Source organism: Falco punctatus, assembly GCF_963210335.1.
Source record: "Falco punctatus genome assembly, chromosome: 8".
In the NCBI taxonomy this organism is placed as follows: Eukaryota; Metazoa; Chordata; class Aves; order Falconiformes; family Falconidae; genus Falco; species Falco punctatus.
In genome coordinates this window covers 815,157-832,862 of record NC_137588.1, presented here as the reverse complement: position 1 = coordinate 832,862, position 17,706 = coordinate 815,157, and the positions used below count along the sequence as shown (strand labels likewise).

The 17,706-nt window shown below is 38.0% G+C and overlaps 2 protein-coding genes across 2 annotated transcripts in view; both read left to right on the top strand.

Annotated features, from left to right (window-relative positions):
• Window positions 1-17,706, top strand: part of SPATS2L (spermatogenesis associated serine rich 2 like) — a 726,913-nt gene that overhangs the window by 506,130 nt on the left and 203,077 nt on the right. The gene's annotated exons all lie outside the window — the stretch shown is intronic.
• LOC308068994 (mitochondrial protein C2orf69) overlaps window positions 1,247-17,706 on the top strand; it is a 39,866-nt gene continuing 23,406 nt past the window's right edge. Inside the window, exon 1 of the mRNA XM_080400616.1 lies at window positions 1,247-17,706. This exon is cut by the window's right edge and continues 17,417 nt beyond it. The gene's annotated coding sequence lies outside the window, so the exon portion shown is untranslated.

The following is a 17,706-nucleotide window of genomic DNA, read 5'->3' as shown; positions in this document are numbered from 1 at the left end:
TGTCCATCACTCTTCAGAATTCACAGAGAACAGCAATTCTTTATTTTGAAAGTCCTTTAGCTTTGCAAGACTGGCACAAAATACTGTAATGGAGAATGATCAGGTGTGTCCTTTTTTAATAATACAAACAGAAATAATATATTTTTGCAATGAAAATTACAGCCTTTAGAAAAGTCATATTTATTTTTATCTGCTATCTGGCAGCAGAACAACCAACCACTTAATCACTTTCTGAAGCTACTGTCAGATCAGCCCATTGATACAGCTTCAGCTTCTCCTCAATATCAGCTGTGAGTACATCACCATTTGTATAAATTTTATTCTCTCCTCACTCTGCTCAGGAGATTAAACACAATAAGACTTCCAATCATGTGAACCAATCATGTAGAGTTCACCACTACAAAACGACCTAGTGTTCCGATAGCATAAGCAGACTGTACAGCCCATGGTGTTTTAGCAATCCAAGGTCACTTGTCTTACAAATTACTCATTTCTAGATTCCACATCATTAAACACCTGATTCCATTCACCGAAAACAGCACAAGCTTCACTGGGAGAAAAATTATTAAATCAGCCATGACAGCTTTGCTATGGATTTGCTAATCCAGTATTTGTTACAGTGCTTGTCACAAGTCCAATAGGATACAGTTGAACAGCGTATCTCAAGTAGTGGCTGTTAATCACAGTTAAATAGCTATTTGATGAAGACGACAGTTCCAGACTAACGAGCAGGCACTTCAGAGGCACATGGTGCTGAAGGCACTGCTGTCTATACCGTACCATCACTGATTCTACAGCTTGCTCAGCACTGGGAGCAGCCACGGTAACACACCCTGCAAGGCACAGCATTCAGGGGTGGCATGGAAAGATCAAACTGGCAACCAGGAGGAACATACATATCAAGTTTTATTTCCTTATTTAGATATCTGAGGTAATGAGAGGAAATAGCTATGAAGGATGGAACTAAAGTCACCGTGGAGCAGAAAAATTGACAGACTCCACTGTTAAATCACCACAGTATCCAGTTCAGCAAGATTACTGCCTGCATTCAGCAACATCCAGGGCCAAAGTGTTGCCAGATTCGTTGATGTCGTCACCTTTTTCTTTTACAAATGTTTAAAACTTGAGGCCAGTCTGGTGCTAAAGTCCTTCTGATCGATTAGACATTTTCCAAAGTGACTTAGCATCCGCTGGCCTTCTGCTGCTGTATTTAGGGCACACAGAGGCCGGTGCTTCAAACAGCTGTGCCAGTGGAGCGGTTTAATACCACTCAGTCCTCTCCACTTGTTCTTACTCTCTCTCATTTCCCCCTCCACTACAGCAGCAGAGCTGCTACAGAAGTTTCCCTGTTACAATTAAAGTCAGCTGGGTTAACTTTGTTTCAAGTACAGGCATTTCTGAGCAAGCCTGGTTTGTGGTGATGTATTTGGAAATGGCCTCCAGCAGCTTTGATGGCAAGGGCGGCCTTGAACACTGGCTTGGGACAGCAACCTCTAGCCAGCAAACCAAGTTACAGAAGGGACATCAAACTAATGTGAAGAATAGTCACAATGAAGTTTGCAAAAACTAAATTAATCTGAAATGACACTCACTGTAGAGTCAGTGAAACATCTGTGTTTAAATGACTTCGGATTTGACTAGTCTACCACAGACAAAACACAACTATTAACTAGTGAATCAGATGTCCAAAAGAATAGCCTCTAGTCTGCAAAAAGAAGTTCTGTAGTTTTCTACATCTGAATATTCCCATGGAAGACTTAAGCACATGATGTTCACACCACTTGATCCTATCTTCAGCTATATGCAGCATTATAGTGTTCTGGGTTGTGGTTCCCCACCCCCACCCCCCAACAAATGAAATCTCAAAGACAAAGCTTCTCCAGTAAGCAGTCAGGGGTTTTCTTCTTTTAATTAATATCATATTGTCAATATAGATTTTAAAGAACAGAGGTTTCTGTTTCCCAGTAATTCAATTCTACTTAATTATTCTAACACTGAACACAAATCCCAGAAGATATTTAGCTTGCAAAAATTATTTTTGTCTTCTCATTACTGAACTATGCAGTAACACAAAAAGAGCCTTAAAAACGCTTAATATTTCTGGTTCTTGTGCATGGAAGAATGCAACACTGGCTTGATGTTAAGCTTCCAGTTCGAAAAATTATGCTATAAATGTGTATTGAAAAGCACAACTTAAATTAGTTACAGTAGCACAAAGGAAGGACCAAGGAGATTTTAAGAAACATTAAAACCAGATGTCCCAAATTAAGAATTTGCATCAGGTTGCCAACCCTTACAAGACACTTAAGTATCTGAGCCAGAGCCTACTGCAGACAACAGGAGTGTTACTTCTTCAACCTAAGTGGCTTTGGATCAGGCCTCAAATCACAAGAGACTCAAGCAGTCTTCCTCCTAAAGCAAGTCTGGCTTCATATGTGGAAGTGCATCGCAGACTAACACGACTCCAGACAAAGCCCTCAAAAAGAAGCCTCCCATTCCACTGTTGCACCATTATCGAGAAACTCCTGCAAAAACACATTGCTGTCATGGGTGATGCACAACAGTGCTGAAGTTAAGACTGCTGCCCTCGTGCTATAAAACTGTAATGCTTCTTTGCAAAATGAAGATTGTTTTCAAAATTTATTTTTCAAACTTCAGCACTCTATTGAGCAAGAGTAATTGAAAAGTTGGTCAGAAATTTGAATTGTGTAGGTGGAATTGCAAATAAAGGTATGGGACAAGCAAAGCACAAAAGGAGAAAAAGGGCGAGCCCTGAAGTGAAGTGTAGTCTCAAAAAACACGAGCTTCACGATCCTGAAGGAAAAGTTTGAGGTGGTAGCTGAATGAGGGTTTGTACAGCTGTACACAAGGAAGCCAATTCCTGTTGTTCACAAACTCCTTTGCTCTGGAAAGCAGGACTTGCACGTACCTCTGAAAGGATATTATATCAATATGCTTTTTTTTTTTCTCCTTTTTCTGGAGTATTTTTTCCTCTCTGCACTGTCAATGGAAGAGTTTTATGGAAGTAATTAAGTGTTCATTATCACTTCCAAGGCACTATTGACATTCTCTGTACAGTGCTAAAGGGGAGAGAGTAGCATATTATACCCAGCTCCTTCTATCAACTACATAATTTGAATACAAATAAAATAATGTAAGCATATAAGTAGTTCTGGATGCTTCTTAGTGATTTAGGAGTTAGTACCTCAGAACATAAGATTATTACATTTGAGACATTTCTTCAAACTTGTATCTATGCACAAAAAGCTTTCTAAGCAAAGAACCCGAGCATTTGGCATGACACCAAACTGTTCTGAGATCACAAGATAGATCTTCAGTCAGTATAAAATGCTTCAGATCCATCAGCTTTGTACTATAGTATCAGCTGCACTTTGACAGTTTGCATAAATGGAGGAGTACATGGTTTCTCATTTGGATTAACAAAATGATACTGGGTGACCACACCACCTTTTGCTTCAAAATTAAACAGTAAGCAGGGTTTATGCATAAGAATGCCCTTACTGTCAATGCACTGATTGTCACTTTCTTAACACATGTTTTACATTTGGCACAGCAACAATACAAAAGTGTTTACAAACTGGATCAGAGCCAACAGATGGCTCCTCCAAGCCATCAGTCTCAGAATCCTACCCAGTTCCCACTCCTTCCCAGAAAAAGCCTGGGAAAACAGATTGGGAAGATTCCTAAGTGCACACACATGATTTATATGAGTCTTTATGTGTACGCATGTGCATATATAGACACACATATTAAGTCTATATATGTATAAACATGTATACATAGTGTATGTCCTACATGTACAATAGGCAGTGTTCAGATGCAAAATGTTATCTGGGCTCTTCAGCCACCTAAGACCCTCCCTAAAATAAAGTTTAGGCAAAGAACTTTTTCTCTGTTCAGTAGAGTGATTTCACTAAAAGACAATGCTGTTTTGGGAAGGGATAGAACTAAGACATCTGTAACTAGATATTCTGGCTTCTTCCAATGGGGTTTTCCACATTTAGAGACCAGTTTCTCTGCTCCACATCTTGGCTGAAGGCCTGCCACAGCAGGGGCTGCAATACCTGCTCTGCCTAGATAGAGCTGGGCATAGCTGTTGAGCCTCTCTTTCAAGGAGGTCAGAAACAGGCATTTCAGAGATGCATGGCAGAAAGAGAGGCCACTGGCTACAAGCACTATTTTGGAGCTGGTGACTGCCACTTCCCACGTTTCAGAAAGGAATTCCTCTCTCTGGCACTGCCATAAGGAAGTTTCCTCATTTTGATAGAAAAGAGCAGCTTTTATTCTTCAAAAATTGCAGTAGCTGAACTGCCCCTTGTTTGTACTGATCAAGAGAACCCTTAATGCTAGAAAAGGAGAAGAAAAGTAGGTGCCTGTAAAGCAAGTATTTTAAGACGTGACTTGTTGAGATGACTAGTCCTATGCTTCCAGCTGGAGCACATCTCTCTCCCAAATGCCATCAATAAAAACAGGATTTATTCTACACATCTGATTCTTGCTACAGAAATGTACATACAGTTCTCTTGAAATTGTTCCCTGATTATTTCTTTTTATATCACTTTGATATTTACAAAGTTCAACATCTGTATTATAAACCTCTAGAACAACACTATGAGTATGCACTGCAGGTAACTTCTAAAGGCAAGAATCAATTAACTCCAGAAAAGCAACAACAAACAAGTTTAGAAACAGGAGTATATTAAAGGTTTTCATTCAAGATCAGTAATTATTAACCTTACAAAGATCCACCAGACCTAAACTAGACTTTTGCTTCTATACGTTAGTCTCCAAGAATCCCAATTTGAGCTGAAGGCCTTGCAAGACCCTCCAAAAGCAATAACCACGTGCCCTTCCCTACCTGTTTTCTCGAGCAGGGGGAGGACATACAATACTATCTTGTTTAGGATTTGAGGTTTGCCCAAATTACTCCTTCTTAAGAGGACCATCCAGGAAACAAAAACACTACTTAGGACCACAGCTTTCTTACTCCAAGACAGGCTCTGGGGAGCTGCCCTACTGATATTGATCAGCAAAGGCTCACACCTGGAAGTCCACCTGGAAGTAGTTGTTTCAGAAACCACACAGCTCAAGCTCCCAAGATTCATAACAGGAAAAAAAAAAAGTTATTTCTGACTGGTTCAGGAATGCAGCACAAAGTGCAGCCGTTGTTCCACAGCCACAAAGGGGTCCACAGACATGCCAGAATATACAGGGTTACATCAAACAGCAAGGAAACAAGAGGAAGTGCCACTTGACCCATTCCAAATACACATGTAGATCCGACATATGACATGGAAGCCTTCATCATGCTCTGGCTTCAATAGGAAGAAATATTTCTGAATCAAAATTCAGACCATGAAGTATTTTTTACTTTACAGAAGATATCCAGCTATAGCTAATAGACAGTAGATTATAAAACCAGATTAGAGCTCTGTTGTCTAAAAAGATACAATCTTTCAACACAAATGTATGGAATATGAAACAGAACAACCCATTCAGGTTTTGTGGACCATTCATAGGTGACTGATAAGTAAAACCTAATACAAAGTAAATTGCTAGAAAAACGTAGTATTGTTTTCTGCCAAACAAGATTGAGAAGGCTTTATTAAACACATTTTCTAGCAAAAATCATCACTAATCACCTTACTCATACAGAAGGAAGCAGTATTTACTGATCTCCAGCAGGCTGGAGTTAGTCTTGTCAATAAGGCAAGGATCCAAAGAAAGTTTTGATTCAGTTTTCAACCCTGACACAGTCTTCGTGAATGGCCTTAAGGAGATGTTCTAATTACAACTAGGAATTAATTATAGCTGGAAATTTTCTTATTGAATGGATTTGCATTGGAAAATACTGATTGATAAAAACAGTTTCCATGAAACATTACTGCCTGTTCAACAAAGTTCTGCTGTAACACTGGCCACCCTGTCAGCTCACCTGACAAGAATGGGATCTTCAGATTCATAGTTTTACTACAGGGACCTGTTTATGTAATGAGATTTCACAGGATGTCTCCTGGGTGTTGAGAGCAGCTGCCTGCTCCATTGCAGTAACAACAGAAAAACAAATTATATTTTCAGAGCTTTCAAGAATGTTAATTTTCTGAAGTCGCTTTCTGGGGACTTCCTTTCTGTGGGAAGTTTTAGGATTTCTACATTTTTCTCCCAACCAGAACAACTTTCTGAAGCTTCCTGAAGTTCTTGTGGATTTTCCCCCAGAGCAAAAAAACCATCTGGATTTCCACCAGTTCCCCCTTCAGTCTCTTTGGGCCATGTTCAGTTGGCATAGCTTGCGTCCCATTCATACCACAATGAATCTTTCCACATCAACAGAGGACTCCACGTGTCCATGAACAAGGATGCAATGACCCAGGATAGAAAGTAGCTTGAAATGTCCAGGAAAGCCTTCCTTCACCTTGGTCACTATAGCAGAAACACTGAATACAGTCCTTGGTGTTTCAGCTCCCCCTCTTTCACATGGCAGTTACCACTCCCTCAGTCTTTCTTGGCTGATTTGAAAACACTCCAGGAGAGCAGTTACCTTTTATTGTGTGCTAATTTATGGCCTCTTGGGAAAAGCTACAGCAAGCAAAGAGTCTAAGCAAAGCTTCCTTATTAAGTTCTGCCTCAGTTCATAATTGTAAGGATCAACAGCATACCGGGGGGTGGGGGGTGGGGTGGGGTGGGGTGTGGTAGGCAAGACCCATCAACCCATCAATTATAATTTTTAAGTAGAAATACAGCTTAGAAGTGTTGCCAAATGGAGCCATATAGAGGGACAACGTTTAGAACAGAAGAACAGATCCCCAAGTTCAGAGATCTTTTGAAATCATTAACTCTGCTCTGTGCTGCCTACAATGTACATGAGCAATCTAAGCAAACAGAAAGAATCCAAACTATGAGTAAATTAAAACAATTTATATATTTTAACACAGTTAAGGCAAGGAACATGAATTCAAGATTTGGATCTCTTCTCTAACTAGCCAGAAAAATGAGGATAAAATATGAAATATTGGCTTGTTGTTTTAAAAATCATACGACAGAATTAAGACTCAAGAAAGGAATACCATAGAACTCTATGATTTAATTGCTATGGCAACTTGCAAAGCAGTTCTACAGAGTGGTTCTAGTAGTTCTCTCACACTATCAAAACAAATATGCTGAACACTAAAATTTAAAGAGAAACGGTCATTTAATGTGTTGTATTAACACATTTAAGAGCGTTATCATATGTAACGTGGATTTTCTACTACATTGGCATCATATTGTAGCACTTGAAACTATTCATTTAGGGATATGGGACTGAGAAGAGGACCCCTAGGTTACAGGTTCAATCTACAGCTGATTTAATCCTATACACTCAAATTTGTCAAGTTCTGAACTAAAACTAGCAGCGCCTTCTTACCCCCACTACTCTAACAACGTCATTCTAAAGCCTCACTCTAATGATGGTTTGGAGCTTTCTACTAAGCTCCTGACAGAACTTATGTCTTTCTGCTCTTTACCAACATTTTCTTTCAGATTAAATAATTTTTTGTGCTTTGGCATTTATTCCATCTCTAGTTCCTTGCTTATTTTCCACTTTGCTATGCTAAATGAGCCATAAATAACATGTAAGTATATATACCCACACATATATAAAAATATATACTATACACACATACAAATATATTTAATAAATATTTAGAAGTGTATATACACACACGTACATAATTATGAAGGAATGGGATTGCATCAAACCAGATTATTTAACTGGTTATAATTATATATACACCAGAATATATATAATTATATATAAAGAAAAATTTTAATTGTCAAATGAGAAAAGTATAGTTTTGTAGACTATTTTAATTACTTGCATTGACATAAAGGTTGTGTTTGATTGTGTTGAAATGGCGTATGGAAATAAGATGCTTAGATGTATAACTGTCATAGGAGTAACTCAAACAAGTTTGGGACTGGCAATTATGTCTAGTAGCAGACAGAATTCAAAGTACATCAGGAAAAGGTGATTATAGTGAAATCTAAGACCTATAGATTCTGTTCATGCCCTGAAAACTAAGAATCTCTTTCCCTTGTACCCCTCCCTATGGAAATGGAACAGTAATTCCCATAGTCACAAAACAGCCTCAAATTCTTCTGATTCAAGTCATTCAGTACCTTGTAACAGAATTCCATGGATTACTTACAAATTTGCTTTTATAAACTTTAAAAGCACCACTAAACACAGACTTCTTTTTGATATGAGAAATGACAAAAGGGTTCTACCCTACCTTCTCAATCTATGCTAGTCATTATTTCTTTTCAGACTACTATTCAGTTTCTAACTATTTTGTCACCAAAACTACTAGTTTTCTCTTGCAAAATGGTAATTAGATCACAGCAACTCCAGTAAATAGAAGTCTTAGTTTTCTACAATGGTGTTTTAACCTTCCTATAACTATTCTCCATCTCTGTGCAAGCTAACATTTTCTTTATTCTTTGGGATTCAGCCCAATAATGAGCAAGCTTTCATCTCAGCTCCCTTTGGAAATTTACTCCAGGATGTAACTGGACTGACTTGCAAGAGTGTTGCAGACATACTCAGAGATGGAGGTTTGCTGCAGTGTCACCCATAAAGAGCACAGTTAGCAGTTGCTATTGGCATGAAAAAAGTCAATATTCTTCAGCCAATCACAATGAAAATTAACAGCAGAGCTATTCCCTTGACAAGTATTCAGTTCAGTGGGTTCCACTGACCTAGGCAATTTTGTCGCTAGATCTTTGATACATCAGGTATGACACCAGAGTTTTCATTACTTAGAAGGATATTGGGAAAACATGAGCAATGAAACTACAATCCACAATGCTTGCAGTTGTAGAACGAATGTTTGTCTTCGCCCCCTCCCCCCAGCAAATAAAAAGGAAAACAGAACTCATATTTACTTTTGTGAGTTGGGAGTTCAAGAAAAATTTGATTTTGCTAGTGAGGAGTAATTGGATGATTACTGCAACAGAACTTCACATATGCCGTCCACAGGCACTGACTTACCATACCAATATTAAGAAGTTACAGCTTTAAACTGAATGGTCACCTATTGTGCACACTTACTGAAAACTTATTTCGAGGTGATTAATTAAGTAAATGTCTCCTGAAGAGCAGTATTAGTACTGTTTTATCATCGTGCCATGTCCTTAGGAGGTTGTTGATTACACAAATTATTTAAGAATCGGCAATACTACTGTCTTCACATGACAATGAAATCAACTCATCATTCCTGCTATAAGCCCTTATTTCTCTAGCTTCTTTTATACCAGGATCAACCAGTTCAGTGTTTCTCAAAGAAAGCTCACTCTGAACTGATTTACCATGTGCATAAACAGCTGAGCTGGTACAGAAGAACTGGGAGTGAAATGGTTGGAATGAGAGTATAATCACCTCTTTGAGCAGCAGCATTGCTTCTTGTCAGCTTAAGCAGTTTGTGGAATTACAAAGTCAGTTTGCAAGCTGAAGATGTTTTTAAGTACTTTGAGAAGGCACTGTAGCCTTGCTTAAACAAACGTAACAGATTAACAGCTTGACTATATGCTTTGGAAGAAGGAATGCCCTTCTGGAAGTCATTGCTGGTAAATAGAAAACCTGTCTATCTGATAATTGTTATCCAGTTATCTGATATCTCTGACACAATAATTATACAAAGTTCATGTCCAGGTTTCAGAGCACAACTGGGGATTCCAATTCATATACTCAGACTGATTAACTGGCATGAATTCCATCAGTCCCACTGCCAAGGTTACCTCAGTGACACCTACTTCATCATGAGCAGTTCCCCATGTTCCATTCAATAACTCAAGTTATATTAAGCATCATCTTCTTCAAAAGCCAAGCATTAAAAATAGAAAAGTTCTCAGGCCTACAACTTAAATAGCCATCTTAAACTGTCATGGGTTTTGAACCCTCAGTGACTGCAAAATGTGCATGATCTAAAAAATAACACTAATGCAAACCTAACGTCTCCCTTGCACAGTCTGAGGAATTCAGTGTGAAACAGTCCAAGAATAAAGAGCTACATTCTAATTTCTTTACAAATTAAGCATCATAACAGAACCAACACCAAAACAGCATTAACTGAAGGCAGCATTTCTGAGCATATGATGAAGTAATAGTTTTCACTGAAGGAGGTATGTTTGAATGTTTGTATGCATACCCATATGCTTTATATTTATACATACAAGTTGAACTTTTGGGGTTTTGTGTATTATACCATAAATTTCAATGAATACAATCTTACTTACAAAAACATGGTAGAGTTGTGTTATGCTTTATTTTTAAATTGCATCAGATAAGCAAAGCATATATTTAGTACTGGTAGTCATTAAAACATATACTGTAACTGCCTTAGTAATGGCATAATTAGGGAAGGAATAAGCCTTGCATTAGTCAAGCAGCAGCATACCAAATAGCTTTCCAAAACCCGAGAATATACCTCATTTCCCCCAGCCAGAAATTACAGAAAAATAGGATCCTGTAATAAGAAAATTCAGAAAAAAGCAAAAGAACAAAATATTACAAACATGAAGTTTTTAAGAAATGTCTCAAGAGTCCCTGGAACAGTTGTCCTAGAGTTAAAGAATTCCTGTTCCAGCTGTCTAAGTAGCTTTTATTCATTAACTTTGAAGGCACTGATTCACTAGTATATTCTAAAGAACGGAGGATGAACCAAGGGCTGCATTTTAAAAGTAATTTAGAAACAGTTATGGGAATTTTAAAATTACGGTGGCTGCCATTAAAAAAAACACAGAACTTTGCAAACTCACCATGTAATATCCAACACACCAGAGCTGTTTTCCATTTCAATTTGAAGAAACTGTTCAGGGTGTTTCCGCTGCTACTGTGTGGTAGCTGTTTAAAAAAAATTAGCAGAAAAGATTTAATGTGTCCATTTTATAACACAACATTAAAGTTGTTAGATAGCAGAAAACCATAAGTCAATGTAAGTTTTACTGTTTATTTCAGCAAAAGGAGAGTTAGATATAACCCTCTGAAACACAAGAGCATAAAATCATTTTAAGCTGGTATCAAGAAAAGGAGCTAGGAAAGCACATTTTTTTTTTTCAAGCTGAAAGCTTAAGTCCTTTGGACCCCTCTGAAAATTCTGGTGGTATTTAAAATAAAGTGAATGACTTGGAGACATAAAGAGCCTAGATTTGTTGGGAAACAGGCAGGACTTGGTCCACTGTGCTCAGCCTAAGCATAAGAGGCTTTCTCTAAAAGCACGAAGTCTGCTTTCCACACGCTGCAGCCTTCCACACTCTGCCACCAGGTGGCAAGACGGCAGCAAAAGGATAATGCTATAGGCTAAGCCCCTGCCATTCACACATCAGTGGCCAGCTGCCGCCCTCTAATGTAGCCGTGAAAAAAGCAACAGCTCCATAAATGCTGAAACTCCGGAATGACACACTGCATTTTCTAGACTTGCAAAATATTGAAAAGCTGAAAGTAATTAGGGTTCCTCTATAAACCAATTTATAAAGTGACTGACAAAACAGACAAGAGTCTGTTGTTGCAAGCATAGTTACACACTACTTCATCTTCCTACACCCTGGCAAGTCCTCAGCACTACTTAGTTCTAGAAAAAAACACAGTGAATCAGCAGATGAAGAGGTGCAGACCCTGATTTTCATTATCTTAGTGAAGTCTAACATACTTAAAAATAACACAAAGTCTGAGCCAACATTAATTTGCACAGAGATAAATGAGGAGGCATTGGAGTCAATTCAATGACACCAGTGAAACACAGGTGACAAAACAGAAGCCAAAGTTCAAGATAAAGAAAACAATTATCAGTGAGTCCTGGCTGATCTTCTCTAATTCTAAATGCTTACTCCTAGAACGTGGAATTTGACGTGAAACCCACATCCATGGGGCAGGATAGGCTCCAGTTTTAAGTAAAACACAAAAAAGGATTTATTGTAATTGTAGAGGAGAGTCTTTTTTAAAAGAAAAAAATCTCTTTTACTGGAAGCTTTAAAGATATTTTCCATTAAGAATAATTTGGGGAAATTATTTCAACAAAAAAATCTGTAATACAAAGTTTCTGTTCTAAAGGCTCACCTATTCCTCCACTTGCCAGAACCACACAACGTACTGTACTAAAAGACTAACTCAAAGACCCCTGCTACCAGCATCTTTTTGTAAGATACAACTAACTGAGATCACAAAACCAAAAAAAGCCCTTACAAGTAAATTCTACTGTTTCTCAGATGCTATTATCAAATGTTACCTGCAAACAGGACGGAAGAACAAGCAGAGGGGTAACTAGCTGCACCTCCCTCCGTAGAGATGCTGGAGGGCTACCGGCAATATCTGTACTGAAGCATCACAGCATATTGAGAAACACCAAGTAGTGACCCAGGTCTCACCTCACTTTACAAACCTGTAAGTCAGAAGTCAGTTGAGTTGCACCACTGTAACATTGGAATTACATCTACAATGACAATTTCCATCACAGTGTATGATGTGTGGATGAGATTTAAATATCTACAAGAGAAAAGAAAGGATTCAGCAGAGAAAGGCTGAAGAACCCTTAAACTGAGTAACAATAAAAGGAGTGCCTAAACACAAGATTTATTATAGCCAAGCCTTCTCACTTCAATTCAGAGTTAAAATAAGATGTTTAAGCTGGACATATATTGTTCTTCCACTGCTGCTTCTTTAGAAAAAAATTTTAATTTCTGTGGTTCAGGCTAGATGCACTAGCCTCACAGACTACAGTATTAAAAGCAACCAGCATGTAGAATATAAATGCAACTGGCATTCCTCTTGTTCCTTAAAACCATGATTTCTTCCACAATGCTAAAGCACTGTTTGCAGTGCAGTGTGGTAAACAATTTGCTGCAACAACAGCAAATAAAAGCCCATGTTTAATTAAGATTATTTCCTTTGACCTCTGTGATTCTGCTCCAATTCTTGGTCTAGCCAGTACGAAATATTCTAATGATTTCAGAAAGTGCAGGGCTGCACCCTTCAACTGTTTCTTCCTCACTCCACAAACCAACCTCAAATTTAGTAATCACAGTAATAGTTAGGGTTGCAAAGCTGGGTGCATCTCATCTAGTGCTGATAAGATACAAATAAACCTTTCCTGAAGAAAAAGGAGAAATGCTGAATTGTGGAATAAACAATAAGCCTTTCAACCACAAGGTTTTCTGCTTTAGGCCACATCAGCCCTGCAAGTACTGCCACAAACACAGAGTTCAATATCAAAACACAGCAAAATTTCAATCAAATTCAAACACCATAGGAAAATGAGTGTTTGTTTTTGTACTGCTATGGTAGAAAATAAAAGTCTGTGGCACTTTCCCATGCCCTAAGGCAACCCATCATTCAATGGAGCCACGCACCAGAAATTGCTTGTATGACCAGACTGCATTGGGAGGGTCATCATGGGATGAGGACTTCCCATCCTCTCCTGCTCAGACATAAAAGTGCCAGAATGTATCCATCGGTGCTTGAATAAAATTGAAACATCAGTCTAATTTGAGAGTGCAACGGACAGCTGAAAGTTCAGGCTTGCAGTTATGGCTCCCCCAGAATACCGTGCACTTTGGCACTTCTTCCTATTTAGAAAATTATTTACTCCACTGACCTAGTGTGTAAAGCTGCATATAAAAAAATATTTCATTTTTTTTTTAAAAGCCAGTCATTGTTATCAGATACTTAACTGAAAATTTTTAGACTTCAAAGGCTATGAAGCTGATGAAATAATGATGACTTTCAACTAGCCACAGAATGAACAGTTATTTGCATGGCACTGCTCACCCTGCAGCACTCTACAAAAGCATGAATCCTGTTAGCTCCAATGGAACTCAAGAAAAGCCAAAGACATTCCTCACCTTTCATATCTAAGCTTGGTATTTTTGCAGCCAGCTCTGCAGTGGCAGATTTGAAGATGCAAATAGCATGTACGTAACAGGCTGCATAATAGCAAGATTTGAACCATATGCCACAACACTGACATTTTAATCTTAAATCAGTATTAAGATGAGAGATTCAGATTAAATTATTCCAATGATCTTCCATGGACAGGAAAGAATTTAGGAGAGAAAGACAGAGTGCTTGCATAAAAATCCATTGCAGCTCTAAAGCATGCTCCATAAGGACAAAAAATGCTGCTCTCCTCTGGAAACATTTATATTTAAAAGCACCAATATCCTCCTCTAAATATAAATATTATCAAATACCAATTATTTTGTTATAACCAGAGCAGATATTCTAGAATGGCACAAATATGATGTCCTGCTCCAAGCTTACTGACCTGTATGATCTTTCAAATTCAGATGGATGGAGACACAACTTAAGAGTGTTTCATTTTTCCACCCACCAATATTCACTCAGATTTCTGTGTCTCTCTGAACTCATAGCCACTGTTTATAGATACTTAGCAGTACTCTAATTTATAGCAAAAGTGATGAGAAACCAAAGAATTATTTGCAGATAATTTGAGAACCAAACATGCATTGAGGAAACTAATCAAAAGAAATGAAGGTCATCAAGTCAAAGCAGCACATCATGTGACCTAAACATCCAATCAAAAATATCAGCTCAGAAATTGAGTCGTCAAATGTATGCAGTCAATCACTTATGTGCAGAATACATACCACAGACAAATGCCCACAGATATTTGATTAATAGTTCTGAATAAGCTGGAGAAAATAGTAAGTTGCTCACAATGTGGGAAGAGAGGGAAAGCTAAATTGCTTGCTCCAAATTTCAACCTTGCCATCTGCGTATCTTGTGTACTGTTCTTTTTACTCTTCATTCAGCAGAATTTGGGAAACCCTGACTGCTCATTACAAATTTAATAGTGAAATGAAAGTGAAAATGAAAGATGCCGTTACAAAACTTTAAAAGTTTGAGCCATACCATGCTGCAACAGAAAGGGAATAGTTTCTCCCATGGTTATAATTTTAGTGTGTTGTCATCAGGGAGAGTTCCCATAGTCTCCCATAGCAGTTCAGTCTCATCTGAACTGTAGCTGCTGCTGCCCCACACGTTTCTCCATCCTGAGCAACATGCTCACTCTGCTCTAATGGAGAAGTACTTCAGAGAAAATTAGCCAACAGAAGAGTGATTAATCTTGACCAGAATAAACTCAGGCCCTAATCACACAAAGGTCAGGACCAGTCAGGAAAGGGTAAAGACATGGAAACAGGAGCACAGTAGCATACCAGCTTTAACTATTACATATTGCTACGGAACCACATCCTGCAGTAGAAACTGCAAAAGCAAAAGCAATTATTGGTGACCTGAACTCTGACAGTGCAGCTTGTGAGAAAACCATACCGGCCAGGGTTGAAAAGTACTGGAGAGGTTACCAGCATACACTTGGAGTGGGTGTAATAGCTTACTTTATATTTCTTTGTATATATGATTAGCTAGGGAATAATAAAGGAAAAGCTAGGCTCTGCTTCTCTTGCTGAAGGGGCTGAAAAGCTCAAGTGTTCAGGAGATCACAGTAACAAATTATGCTCCTGGTCAGGTTAGTTTTAGAAGAATGGGTTAATGGCAAATACTGAGATCCATCCTGTAAGTCTTAAACTGAAAGATTAACAAAAACAACGGGGCATTTTTTGTGCACGAAAAAAAGCTCCAGAAAATCCAGCATTATCAGAAGGGACCAGCACTTTAACAAATTCTATTAGAAATTTAAGAGTCATACATCACTAATTTAATACACAGAAAAAGCTCCTCTGCTCTTCCCCTCACCTTAATTTAATTTCTTCTGAGAAGAACTCAACTATGCTGTACATTATTTCTAGGATAAAAAAGTCTGACACAAAATGCGTCCAGGCCTTGAAGTTATGGTGATACAACTCTTGAGATCAGCTGAGTGGTAACAGCTATGACAACACTCAGTCTCCCTGTAAACTGTTCATATGAATTATGCTGCTTTTCACTCGCTTCATCCAAAGCTATCAAAAAGCATATATCAGCCTTTATTCATCTGTGTTAGCTTGTCTGGCAGTGGAAAACTATTAAACATATGGATGGAGAAGAAAACCACGAAGTACATGAAGCTGCATAACATTGTTGAAGGCAGTGCTTTTCTAGAAAGCATGATCTCACCAAGAGGTTTATTTGTCCTGAGATTATGTTTATCTTAATGGGTTTTGAATTCTGAAGTAAAACTTAGATTCCATAACTTAGATCCATTTTACAACCGTATCTTTCAAATGTTTCTAATGCTTTTTCATGGCTTAATTTTGGAATAATCATATCATGCTATATGGAGTGTTTGAGTTACCAGATAACAGAGTGATGTTAGGAAATCAAGCTCCTCAATTAATGCTAGTTAAGCACTCAAGACCACTCCTGAGCTTTAAAAATCTTGGTCTACTAATCTGTCATGAAAACCTCTTTTTATGTGGCTTGTTCCACAGTGGCTATCTCAGTTTCCAGTAGCAAATATCCAAGTAATGATTATACTTAAATAGAATGACTTCATGAAAAATACTTGTATCAGATCTGACAAAGCAGCAGCAAACTGGAAGCCAAAACCAGATTAGGAAACATGGATCTTATTATTTCAAACCACTTGACAGGGAGGAGTTTAAAAAAAAAGTCAGCACCTGTGGCACAGAAACAGGAATAAAGCAGGTAAAGACCAACCATTGTGAAACAGTAAAGAATTAGAGTGCTCTGGATGAGGTACATCACACTGGATCAGCATGTGTAGGATCAAGAATTCTGATGGTTCTGCTGTGGGGTGCATTAACTTTGCTGGATCCCAAAATATGTCGGGATGTTTTATTAACATGGCTATAACAAGGGCTAGTTCTACATGGTGTTTATTTGGTCTGCTCAGTTTGCTGAGAAGCAGTTCAAAAGAAGGGATGTATTTAATATCAAAATAGACATAACAAGTAAACCAATAAATAAAATTAAACATTCACAACCAAAAGAGACTAAAGCCATCTACAGTATTACTACTACAAAGCATAAAAGTCAGGTTTTCAAAGGGTAGTCAGCAGAAATTCCCAGCAGTGCTGCATACTGTAGCTAAAATTTTAGTCCTACTGGAAGCAGTGGCAAACTCACCTGCAAATTCAATCAATCTAAAGTTAACCATTCAATCTGCAACAGTATTTCAACAGAAAATGCAATCTGGGTCATTGTATCCTTGCTAATACTGCATCCAGTTTGTCCGATTTGCTTTAATCCCTCTCTAGCTTAGAAAACCACTAAACAGTATTATTTATAATGATTTTTTTGTTCATCAGTACATTCTGTAGGATCCCCTGCAACAGATAATGACAGCAACATAGCATAGTTCTGTTCATAGTTCAAGAATATAGCAACCATATTCTTACATGTAATTCTAGGCAAACATGATTTTTGAAAGAACTTCAGATCATACACGACCTACTTCCACAGATACTCATACAGAATGTGAAGCTTAATTTTTACACAGCAACTTGAATTTGCTGTGCAACAGAGAAATCAGCACTGCTACAAAAACTGTAAAAAAAAGGTCAAAAGTATCTCCAAAAAGCATGGATTGATTTAATGCACTGACTGACAATCTTACATCTCACAAAGTAAATTATCAAATGAGCATACCTGAAGTAGGTTCAACATTATGAACTCTTGCTTTAGATAGCCAGAAGATGTTATAAATTTCTTACAAAGCTGTCATATGAACTCTT